Raw genomic sequence first — 12,033 nt, forward strand, 5'->3', positions numbered from 1 at the left:
GGGACTCATGTTGGAAATAAATGAAAAGATTATTTGACTCAAGGTCACAGGCAAACTGAGGGTACGAGAAAAGTAAGGACTAAAAATGCTCTCATCAAAAATGTGCTTGTAGGCTACTTTCTTGTGAAGAAGTATTCTGCTTTCCCTTAGGAGTAAGGGGATTAACCAACCACGCATTTCATTCTTCTCTAGCATACATAACTAGGATAGAAAGAATGGGGAGCACTGAATGTATGCTGTGAGCTAGAAACAGGGAAGAAAATAAAGACTGATAGCTGTGGTGACTTTGCAAGCAGCTGACAAATCAGTAACACTCTTCATTAACATATACACCCAAATGAAAAGAGTAATGGTTTGATTCAAGATTGTGCATAATTCATATAATTCATGGATACAGACATGGAGTGTGTTTTTTTTTTTTTTTTTTTTTTGTTCTTTTTGTTTTGGTAGTATTTTTTGTTTTGTTCATTTGTTTTTTTGAAGGAAGAGGAGAATACAGAAGGAGTTCTTCCTCTTTTAGGGGCTTAGGCAGTCATCGTTGCAAATGTGTAGTAGCTTTCAGATAAGTTTTTACCACCCTCTTCATTGTCACACCCCATCACTCAAATCTGACCTTTAAGTTGAGCCTACAAACCCACTCAAGCCACAGATCCAAATAGATGTGTTATCCTTAGGGACTGAATCAATACAAAAACAGAAATCAAAAATATTCTTTAGGGGAGACAGATTTTCTACCAAGAAATATTTTATATATGAACTCTTGTTTCTAAGAGAAGTTAAAATAATTCTTACTAAAAGAAAAAAAAAAAAAATCTTACATGTCCACAGTCACCAGAAAGAATTCCTATCAAGTTATACAATTGTACTACAAATGAAAATTTAAGAAAAAAAGAAAAAAGAAAAAATCCTGACCGTCAGACCTATAGAATGACAAATGTTAATGCCATGGGTTAGATGCCTCTCAGCTGAAACCTGACTGCTTGAAAAAAATTATTCAGAAAGTTTTACCAGTAGAAGTGTAGCAGAATGGCAATATCATCTACCAATGCAAATAGATGCCTAACTCTCTGTCATTTACCCAGATAAGAAAAGCCCCGTGTGTTTAAGTCAATGCATGTAAACACGATCTGGGTGGTTATGAATTCTATTTCTCCTAATATAGTAAATTTCTGCAGTTACTACACCTTTATGTACATTTGAAATTATGTGGGTTTTTTTTCATGTCAATCAGTGCAAACAGTTATCAATCTATCAGATGATGTTTCTTGTACTCTGCCCCAATAACTGCAGTGTAAACTTCAGTGCTCAAGAAAACATTGGCCTGCTCTGTCTCAGGTCACAACAATTCCTCGTCCATTAGTAGTAAAAACAAATATATCTTGCAGCAGATAAATTACTCAGCAACATCAGACAACATGGCGGATACCACAGGAATTTGATTGCTGAAGTTTGGGAAAGCTTTCCTTCTCTATTTTCTTCCAATGTCTGGAATAGTCCATTCCAATGTTACTGAGACTACCAGTGCTGAAGACCTACCAAACAATTTAGGCATTTGAGTTGCAAATAGCATTTCTGATGCATGTCTGTTCATGATGCGTTATCATAAGTGCCTTGGGTTTTCATGCAGAAATTACTTTGATATCTATGATTGTGTTTCTACCCAGTTGTTCTTGAATTACCTGAGCAATAGCCAGCTAATAATAAAAGCCACTCCTGGAACTCCTCTTCTGCTTGTATAATCCTGGATTAGCATGCAGAGTCCAAAGACAGCACTGATTTGAGAGAGAGAAAATTCTATGAGTTTCAGAAGATGCAAGCATACACCTCCCATGTCATGTTTTGCCCAGGAAGACAAAGACTTTCTCATCCTTTTTGGACGAGATACCTGTATGAAAAGGAAGTCACCACATACAAATCAAGTATACATAACTACAAGACCTCTCTTCTGCTTCTCAGTACCGGTTTTCTTCTATTTTCAGTTTTTGGTTATTGGTTATGGTTATTAGGATCGATTGGACCCATTAAAAAAAATATTAAAGAATATGTAGCAATGAACCATTTTAACAGAAACTTGATTTTTTTATTACACTTGAAGCCCATGTTCCAACTGTATTAATACAGAATAATTCTATAGTTAATAGCTAATAAGAAGAGGAGCATAATTTTAACAAGATTTGCCTATTTGAAGAAATACTTCAATGCTGAGTTCATACTTATTGAATTGAAAGCTATTTTTTTCTTTTTTTTCCCCTCTATGTTTTATTCATGAGATCCCCTTTTGCTTTTTCAGTTTAAATAAAGAACTGTGATTATCTGTAAAACTGATTGCTTAAAGTAATTAATCATTTTCCTTATGAAATTTCCTGGGTAAATTAAGAATCTTATAATTGAAGGGTTTTCTCTTGTGTAAATGGAGCATGCTGAGAGCCCAGACTGAAAAATAAATGCACTGCCCAGACCCATAAAGCTGTTTCTTTTCTTTCAGTCTTTTGCTTGAACTAATAGCTGTATGACGATAGTACAATATTGTTACTAATTCACAGAAATATTTATATTTTTTAATAGTAATGATTTTCCAAAAGTAAAATGCTTAGCTATTTTTTAAAATTACTCTAACAACTTTACTTTTGCACTGAGAGTTCATTTTCAGCATTCAGGCTGACCTTAAACATGGAATATAAACTGTTGGTTGTTGGTAGGTATTTTAGAAAACCTAATCTGCAATTACAGTATTGCCCAGGATGGTACCAATCTGCATAAAACAAGCTGGAGCCACAACCAAAAATTCAGACTGGAGGCAGTCATTTAACCAAAATACTCTGTTTTCTCCAAGATCAAAGCCAGTACTGCGTAACATCAGATAATAATGTGGAAGGAAAAAGGTAGACCATTAAAAAGCCATAAAACATTAAAGAGACAGGGTGTATATATGTATGTATATGTGCACTCTAGCTTGATAAAAAATATATAAATATTGACACAATTAAAATGAAAAGAGGACCAAAACTTTCCTGCTAGTTGAGCTCATTAAGAAACAGAGTTCTCACTAAGAACATTATTGATCTTGATGAGGAGGAGTAGTGAGGAACATTAAACAATAAAAATTATGAAAATGGATAAGATTTTGAAAACTGTGTGAAGAAGTCAGGAGAAGGTAAGTAAACAAGAAGGGTAGTCAGTTTACTCACTTCCAATTGCAACAAATGCTTGTAATAGTAAAGGAATGCTTGGATTCAACCCCTATGGGAAAAGAAAAATATAAATTTAATAAGAGACATACAATTGTAATAAAAGATTCTTAATACTAATTAGGTTCTACTGTGGGTGAAAAAAAAAAAAAATCTATATATATCTCAAAAGAACTTAAACACCTAGTAAAAATTATAAAATTGCTACAGGGCTTTACTTCTAATACATGCAGTTCTTATTTACATTGTTTGTCCTTGCTACCAAAAACCATCAGCAGCTTTATTTCATTCAATAAAATATTGAAAGACATATTAGAAATCTAATTCCTACTAATTTCAACGAGAATTGCACCCCTTTTGGTAGTCTGGGTTTGGGTACATTTGTCTCTGTTCTCGCAAAGAAAATGAGAATAAAATACCTTGATTTTATAGGTCTTGTGAGAGTTTTAAATATTTGTAACTTGCTCAGCAAAGGACATCTAAGTATATGAATATTATAGATAACTTCAAAAATCATCACTATGAAAGTCAGAAATGGAACAATCTGATACTGAAAAAGCAAAAGAAAGAACATATATTAATGTAAGTTGTTTTTTTTTCTTGATAAATCTAATGATAAAAGATTGAAAAATTTTTACTATTAAGGCAAAAGTTCCATGAGAGAAAAGGCCAGTCAAAATATCTTAGCATGGACTCAGTAGTTTAAGGTACTTTCTTCTGTTTACAAAATATAGATTTCCGTAATTTAAATGGAGAAGTATAAGAAGTTGCTATTTACATTATGCTGAAATATTTCTGATTTTTAGAGAGCTAAATCTTTATTCATACTGTAAGCAGAAAAAACCCTTTATTAGTGTTTAACGTTATACAAGGTTGCATTCCCAAACTTGTAAAATGTCAATATATTGTTTTTCCTGGAATCTTATAATTAATTCATCATCAGAATAGCCTTGGGTCTTTATTCTGATCCATTTTCTAAACAGTGTTACCAGGAAATTATGTTCTGTGCCTCTGTTTGTTTAAAGAATATCACTGCTGAATTTACAACAAGCAAACTAGTTAAAGGAAAGCCTTTGGGGGATTGTAGTAAATTAAAAATGAAAACACAATGAGAGGAATATGGAATTTACAACCAGAAAAATCTCATAAAGGAGTGTACGTTTCAAGATGTATATAAATCAAATACAGTTTTTGCAAAAACTTACAGAATAATGTATAAATGATTGCTGGATTCAAAGACTAGTAAGTTATATTAGTACATCCTGCACACTCTTCCATCCTGTTAAAATGGGAGGCCTCTATGCAGTGTGAGGATTTTGTTTGTTACTGCAATTAAATAACAGGAAAAGTCAGAAATGGGCTTACCTCTAGTTATCAACAAAAAGCCTAGTCCAAAGTCACTGAAGGAATAATAATCTTTACAAATACGTCAATAGCTTTGATTCAAAAGCGTATTATATTTTATGCAAATTATTGATAACTCCTTGATGTTTAATTGCAGTGAAACTGTGTACATTCACAGTGGTGAAAAATGATTTCCCAAAATGAATGAGGAAAATGTATATGAATAAAAAGAAGCCAATAGGATTTCAGCAGATGTAAAATAGGTCCCTGTCTTTAAATTACATTACAAATGTTACTCTAGAAATCTTAAAATGGAAAAATTTTGCACTGTGGATTTCCAGTAGTAAATTTTGTATCAGGAAAGAAGCAAAATAGTGAGGAAAAAGAAGATAAGTAAAATGAATCTATTCCTGTTGTGTACTGCACTACATTTGATTCCAGTTTATAAATTGCCTTAGTGTAATAAAGGCTAGGTTCTTGGTTCCAGTTCCACAGTACTCTTGTGAAACTTGAGTTGTAGTTGCAGTCAGCAGAGTTAGTGCAGTAGACTTGGTCAGCTGGATGACAGTCAGTGCTTCAAAGGCATTACGAGTAAAAGAACATAACTGCTACAGGAGAAAGACACAACAGGGCAGGAGTAGTTCACCAGTTACATATGATTTAAACATTTGGCTTTATATTTCAATCTTGCGTTGTACCATATGTCTCTGAAGTGTGCTTCCTTCGATTTTCCTCTCCTTCCTTCCACATCTTCTGATTTCAGCTGCACAGTGTGCTTCCCATTCTTTCCTTACTCTGTTGAACTTAAGAAGCAAGAGTAGAAAACCCTGTTGAGACTGAGGAAAATTGAAAGGATGTCAGTAGTCCCTTGAATCTTCTCTCAGATCTTCAGTTGCACGATCTGTGAAGTTTGCTCAGGTGACAGTCAGGAAACTGCAGCCTCTGGCTCAGCACCCTCATATATGCTTTAAGAACTCTGAAGGAAAAGATTAACAGGAGTATAGAACCAGAAGCAGCATGTCATAAAAGCAGTAACGTGCAGCGTATTTCAGGAGAGCTACTAACAGATGCAAGATGATTCTAGAGATGGTAATGTAACGCCTTCAAGTTTTTCACAGCAGATCTGCTGCTCCCAGAAGCTGTTCTGTGATTCTCAGTTGATCAAAAACAAACAAACAAACAAAACGCTGTAATTTTTCTGCGTCACCCGTAGTGCAATTCAGGTCAGTTCAGTCTTCTCTGTGCCATTTTTTTTCTGCTACTTCATAAGCTATAAGCAAAGTAAAGGTGCATTCCCACACAGGAAAGACAAATTAAAGATAGCTGCTTCCAACCATCTCTCTAGACCCCAACCTGAAGAATCTCAAAGGTTGTTTTATCACAGCCGGAGAAATGTTCATTTGAAGGATTTGTTAATATTTCCTTGAAAAAAAGAAATGATATATCCCAACTAATTCTCTTTATCTTGTCTTTTATTAGTGACAGCAACAGCAAATCTTTGACTGTTGCTCAACTGCTTTTAAAGTCACTGAAAATTCCATTCAGTTCAGGAAATCCTTAGCAAATCAGTCTATCAAATTATTATATAAAAACAGAAAACAATTTACGTTAGGAAAATTGTAACCAGTCCTAAATGGATGGCCTTAAGATACTATTCTTGGTAAGTTCCACAGGCAAATTTGTGCCTTGTTTCTCACAGTTTCTGCTTGGAGCCTCTCAGGCTTCTGGTTGCTCCTTTCCCTGAGATCTACTTGGCCTGTGCATGCAGGGCACTGACAAATGCAGAGAATGTTTCTGGCAAAGAAAAATTTATTTGACAGCTGATGACTTAGGGGCAACTGTGATGTCTGATTTATGACCTTTATCATCATCTTTTATTTGGACACTTCTTCTGTCAGTATTGAAAGCATTTTTTCTTTTTTTTTACCCTTCTCTTTACAGATTGCTCTGTACCTCCATATTTGACCTTACAGTCACTTTGTGCAATCTTGTATGGCATTCTGTCAGACCATCAAAAATTAGCCATTTCTTACCAAACTGACAGAAAACCCTAACAAAGCTTCAACTGCATCTTTTGGACCTTTTTTATTTCCAAGGTACAAACTAATGGAAAAAAAAAAAATTACTTACATCAACCACTCTTTCGGGGGCAAGTCCTGTGATGTTAAGATACATTCATGCTGTTGCTATAGAACTTCTGAAATGTGGAATGACCATACCTATGAGGACATGGCACTGTAAGTATTCCTGTAAAAGACAGGATTTACTAATAAGTATTTCAGTTATTTGAAAAAAAAAAAAAAATACAACAGATTCTTTCTTTTTTTTTCCCCTCTCACATGTTTAGTAAGTACTTGGAATAATGTCATAGCTCAGTCACTTGTTACTGATGCGATGAAAGAATTGTTGGCCTACAGTGAGGAGTCACTTTAGATAATCAGAATGGCCCTCTGAGAACTGTGAATATACAGGCTTCTTCAACCTGAACTAATTCCTGCATGTGAGAAAATGCTAGTATAGATAATCCTTTTCCAGTTACCTTTACTGTTAAAGACAATAGATCATTCGGAAACTGATGTCAGAAGAATTCTCTGTCAATTTTTTTTCTGAATTCCATGGCAACAGAGCATAATCTATAAGAAAACTAGCACAAACAAATAGCATTCTTGATGAAAACAAAATCAAATAGAACCCTTGATGGATATTTCATACTTAGGTGTAAAATGTAAGTCAGTTTTTTACCAAGTCAGTAGAGCATCTTCAATCATATTTGCCTTTTTTACTGTTGTATTCTTTATGATGGGGATTGTGTGACATTGTAATTCCAGTAGGTAAGCAGAAAAACTAGAGAACAATAGCCATATTGATCAGATACTTAATTCTTTAAACAATAAAAAAAAATACAATTTGACTACATAAATACTCCTAAACTGCAGTTTATACACATTCAAAAGAGTGTACTTTGGGTTGCTGAGCTACAGATTTCAAGAAGAAGGAATTAATAGCAAGGAAAGAAAGGAAAACCAAGAGAAATTTTTTTGCAAAGCACGCTTTTTGGGAGAATATTGTAGTTATTTTTCTGTCTGTTAGTAAGTCAGTTACTCTCTGAATTTCTCAAATTCTACTTACCTGAAAAATGTCAAAAATATACTGCTTATTTGTGTCGTACTATTTGGTAGAATATGAAATTTCTAACAATGTAAACTATGGTCAGTTGACTAAAATTTTCCCCAAAAAACTTCAAATAATTTTTTAAATTTGGCATGACGCTTATTTTACTTCTACTTTGCACTTTTCATCTTTTTTCTTTAATTAAAAAAAATATATATATCCTACATCAAGTTGTAAACACACTTTTAAATATTGAAATTACTTATCCTAACATAATATAATCTATTAAATGCTAGAAGACAGCACATTTGCACAAATAACATTGTACAGTTATGGAAAATGACTGGAAAAAATGCAATTTCACAAATGTCAAGAAATTAAAGCAAGCAAAACAGAACACGTTCTTCCTTTGTTCTGAATATAACAGGCTGATCAACTTTTCTCCTATCAGGAGCTTCATATAATCGGGAGCCACAAACCACATACAGCAGATCTCAGGGTGTGAAAAGGAAACTGAAAGAAGTTTATGGCCAAGCTCCAGCACAGCTTCCAGGCTAGCCTGCACCTGCGTACATAATGAGGCTGATAACTTTGGTCACAACACCAGTAACAGCAGTGTGTAGTCCTTAGCTCTTTTATAGTCTGGCTATGGATCAGTGGCTTCCAGGCAGTAGAGCTCCACTTCTGATCACAGATAACAAAATGCTAACTAAACAATTGCATTGAACTGCTTGCAAAATGTGTGTAGCTCAGTCTTAATTAAGGAGTTTTAGGTTTTCTGCTTCCATAGAAGCAAGTTTAAATGTGGATGTCATCTCAACACTATTACTCTAATGTCAGCAGTCTGTGCTACAGACCACAAGATATAAATTTCTTTCTACGACTCCTGTACCTCCCACAGCCACTTCTGGTTCCACGGATAGCTGACTCAGGAATACATGTTATTTTCCAATGGCAAACTGTGCTTTCATATATTACAATCTGTTTAATTTTTTTTTCTGTAAATTGCAGTAATCGTTACTGTAACAGTAAGTGGATTGTGCCTGAAAAATCATTTGGCTCCTACAGCAATAAGCTGAACTGAATGCATTTTGTTTGTGATCTAAATGAAAAACTAACACACCTTTTTCTTCTCATAGAAAAGTCTTTCTTGATCCATTTTATTTCTATAGAGATGCCGAGGAAATAATGTCACTATATTCATCACCAGCTATTAGATCTAATTGGATCTAGGAAAAAAGCATAGATAGAAATAGAAAAAGAAAAAAAAAAAAAAAAAAGGAAAAAAAAAAAAAAAGGAACAACAAAAAAAAAAAGAGGTAAACACATATTTGAGATACAAACTTGAATTTTCTTTATTTCCATGATCCCTTACTAATCTATTTCTATTTGATGGCCTTGAAAGCACAGTTCTCTCACTTGTTGCATAAAGCTCAGCCTTAGTTTGTACAGAAGGATAATGGAGAATTTTATATTGTGCTTCTAACTCTATTCCATGCTTTGGTGAAAAATATGAGCATTCATTTAATTTTAATCAAGCCAGGATATTCATGTAAGTCTTGACACATCAAAGCAGGTATTCTGGAATAAAGCAATTCTTTATAAAGAGCTGCTGTGAATTTCCAGTATGACCTTGTGACCCTAACATTTTTCAGGTATAGAAGCAAAACATTGTTCTGTAAGAAGACACTGCTACATCTCTGTACAGCATAGATGAGAAAATTGTTGTGTAAATTTCTGTTCTCTGATCTTCAAGAAGAGCAAAAAAACCCAAAAAATAATTAAAAAAAAGAGCAGGCTGAAGAGGTTCCAGAAACCTTTAAGAATGATCTGAGATCCGAAAATTGTGTTAGCCCTTAAGTTAGGAAGATATCCATTCTGTAAATTCACCAGATTTCAGTTTGATCTAAACTGTATGACTAGATTTGGATAATTCTAATTTAAATAAGATAAATTCTAAAGTAAGGATTTCCAAATACTAAAATATCTACTAAAAAATATAACAAATCACCATACTGAATAATTTATCTGAAAATTTAAAGTTAGCAGCATTTATATGAGGGCTACTCCAAAAGTAATGCCTCCTATTTTATTATGCTACTGAAAAATAGAAGTTACTAAGAATTTGAACTGAAAATTTGCTCTATCAAATAGTGTTATTGTGCTGTTTGTATCTGTTGTAACTTCCATGGAAATAAATAGCAGGCAGTACTTTCAGAGTGACCTACATATTCATAAACAGTGAATTGGGATTCACAACTTAGAAAACTGAGCCAGGAAAAACTGAGCCAGGAAAAACTGAGACAGCTAATAAAACAAAGCAGAATGATCTATACTCAAAACTTTTTCTTTTCTGACCTGAAATCAGTAACAGTTGTGAAATGTTAAATTCTAAATAGTACTGCATTTCTGGGACTTCCTTTATTTCATCAGCTAAAATTTTGTTTCAGGTGAGATGAAATTAAAATTGAGATTTGTAAGAAGCAGGAATATATAAGATCAATACATCTAAATTATGCTTGAAATTTGAATGTCTCTTTCTTACTCTTTTCATCTTTTTCTAAGTGATCTGAATTTATATTATTTTTTTTAGAACCTATTTCATTACTAATTGTTTTTAACAGATAATATTTTACCCAACAGGATTTCCAGGCTTAAAATTGGACCATTTGGATAAATGCTACTACACTGCACGTTGGGGTTTGCACTAACAGGGTATTATTTCCATGATTAAAAACCAACCAGCCAAACAAACAAATACACTAAAAGTCCCCCACCACACCACACACATTAAGGTTTGACTTCCTAACCTCACTTTCACCCACTGTGACCTAGTTGCAGCTGCAGAATGAATTGCTCTACCATGCATTCCAGCATTGCCAAACAAGTTCTCCAGTACTTTCTTGGTCAGGTTAGTGCTGTCAGCAGTGACGCATAGACTTTCACTGCATCCAGCACAGATATATACAGGCTTCTAAGTACACAAAAATGTTATATGAACTATTAATAAAACAGACTTTTAAAAACTGTCACGATTCCAGCAAAATACCTGAGCCAAGTGAGAGGTATTTTGTGCAGTCTTTAAAATTCACGTTTAAATTTAATAGTTGTTTTAGGTAACATTTTCCAATGTAGCCAGTGTCTATTTGCAAACAAACAAACAAACAAAAGCCTTAAAATCCACTGTAAAATGTTTGTTTGACTAAGTAAACATAATACATAATTATGAAGGACTTCTAGTTTCCCTGAGATAAAAAGCACTACAGGAAACTACGTTAATGTTATAACATCCATAAATGTAATAATGTAAAACAACAGATACTTTCTCTATAAATAGTGCAGAGAATAAAAAGAATAAAAATAAAAGTTGTCATTATTAACTCATTTTTTTGTCTTAGCCAGATACTGCATTTTCAATTGATAACAGCTAAAAGTCAATGGCATTTTAACAAATAATTTCTGTATTTCTTCTAAGTACATGCATTTTCTTCTCGTACGTCACTTTCCATCTAAGCATACCACTATTTTGTGGCAAATCACTAGTCAGAAGCTTGATACATCTTTCATAATGCAAACTGAGCTGCAGTTTCAGAAAACATCACCACAAAATTTCTTAACTTTTAGTCTGCATAAAAAAACTAATTCTCTATTCAAAATGCTATGCATTGCAAATACAGAATTTTACAGACTTACATTACATATCTATTGTGGTGAAAAAGATAAACAATTTAGTGAATATATCACAGAAAAACAAAGTGTCAGTTGTTTAAACAGGCCTATCAGGAAAGCTATTCAGAATTTCATGCACTGGGATGAACCCATTTGATTTATTAGAAACCTTCACGAACAAATCACCCTTTTTACCTCTAACTGTAATTACAGGCACTTGGCTAGTGTCAACACTAATAAGATCTAGAACATTTTTTTTTTTTTTTTCTTGGGCACTGTTCAGAATTCAGAATAGTATGCCAAATGATAAATTGTTAAAACTGGAAAGGAAAAGCAAACACTTATCAGTTATTACTGAAAAAAATTGATTCTTCCCATTAACCATACATTGTGTAACATCTGGGATCTGTTTTTGATAACTACATATCATTTTTACCAAGGTTCACACAGTTATATTAATTCCAAGTTTTTGGTGACATATATAATCATTTTTCACTACAGCATGCAGACATTTATTAACCAAAAGTCTAAGGGCTTCACACTCAAGAGAAGATGTAACATATGGAACTAAACATCATCACTGGCTAAGTGCATGTGCTATAACCACAGGTGAATGTCACCTTTCAAATAAATTTGCATTGAAGACTGGATTGTACCTTGTTAATTCTTTGTTTCACAGTACTCAAGAACGTAAAGTGCTTCTTAATATAACTCCATATAC

The 12,033-nt window shown here is 33.5% G+C and overlaps 1 long non-coding RNA gene across 1 annotated transcript; it reads right to left on the bottom strand.

The window, feature by feature from the left end:
• Positions 1–1,685: 1,685 nt before the first annotated feature.
• LOC149918070 (uncharacterized) lies at positions 1,686–5,362 on the bottom strand. The gene is made up of 3 exons (XR_016466355.1): positions 5,231–5,362; positions 3,189–3,240; positions 1,686–1,772 (listed from the first exon to the last, which is right to left on the bottom strand). It is a non-coding gene; the product is annotated as an uncharacterized LOC149918070 (long non-coding RNA).
• Positions 5,363–12,033: the final 6,671 nt, after the last annotated feature.

Source organism: Phasianus colchicus, chromosome 4 (genome assembly GCF_987193195.1).
Source record: "Phasianus colchicus chromosome 4, bPhaCol1.hap1.1, whole genome shotgun sequence".
In the NCBI taxonomy this organism is placed as follows: domain Eukaryota; kingdom Metazoa; phylum Chordata; class Aves; order Galliformes; family Phasianidae; genus Phasianus; species Phasianus colchicus.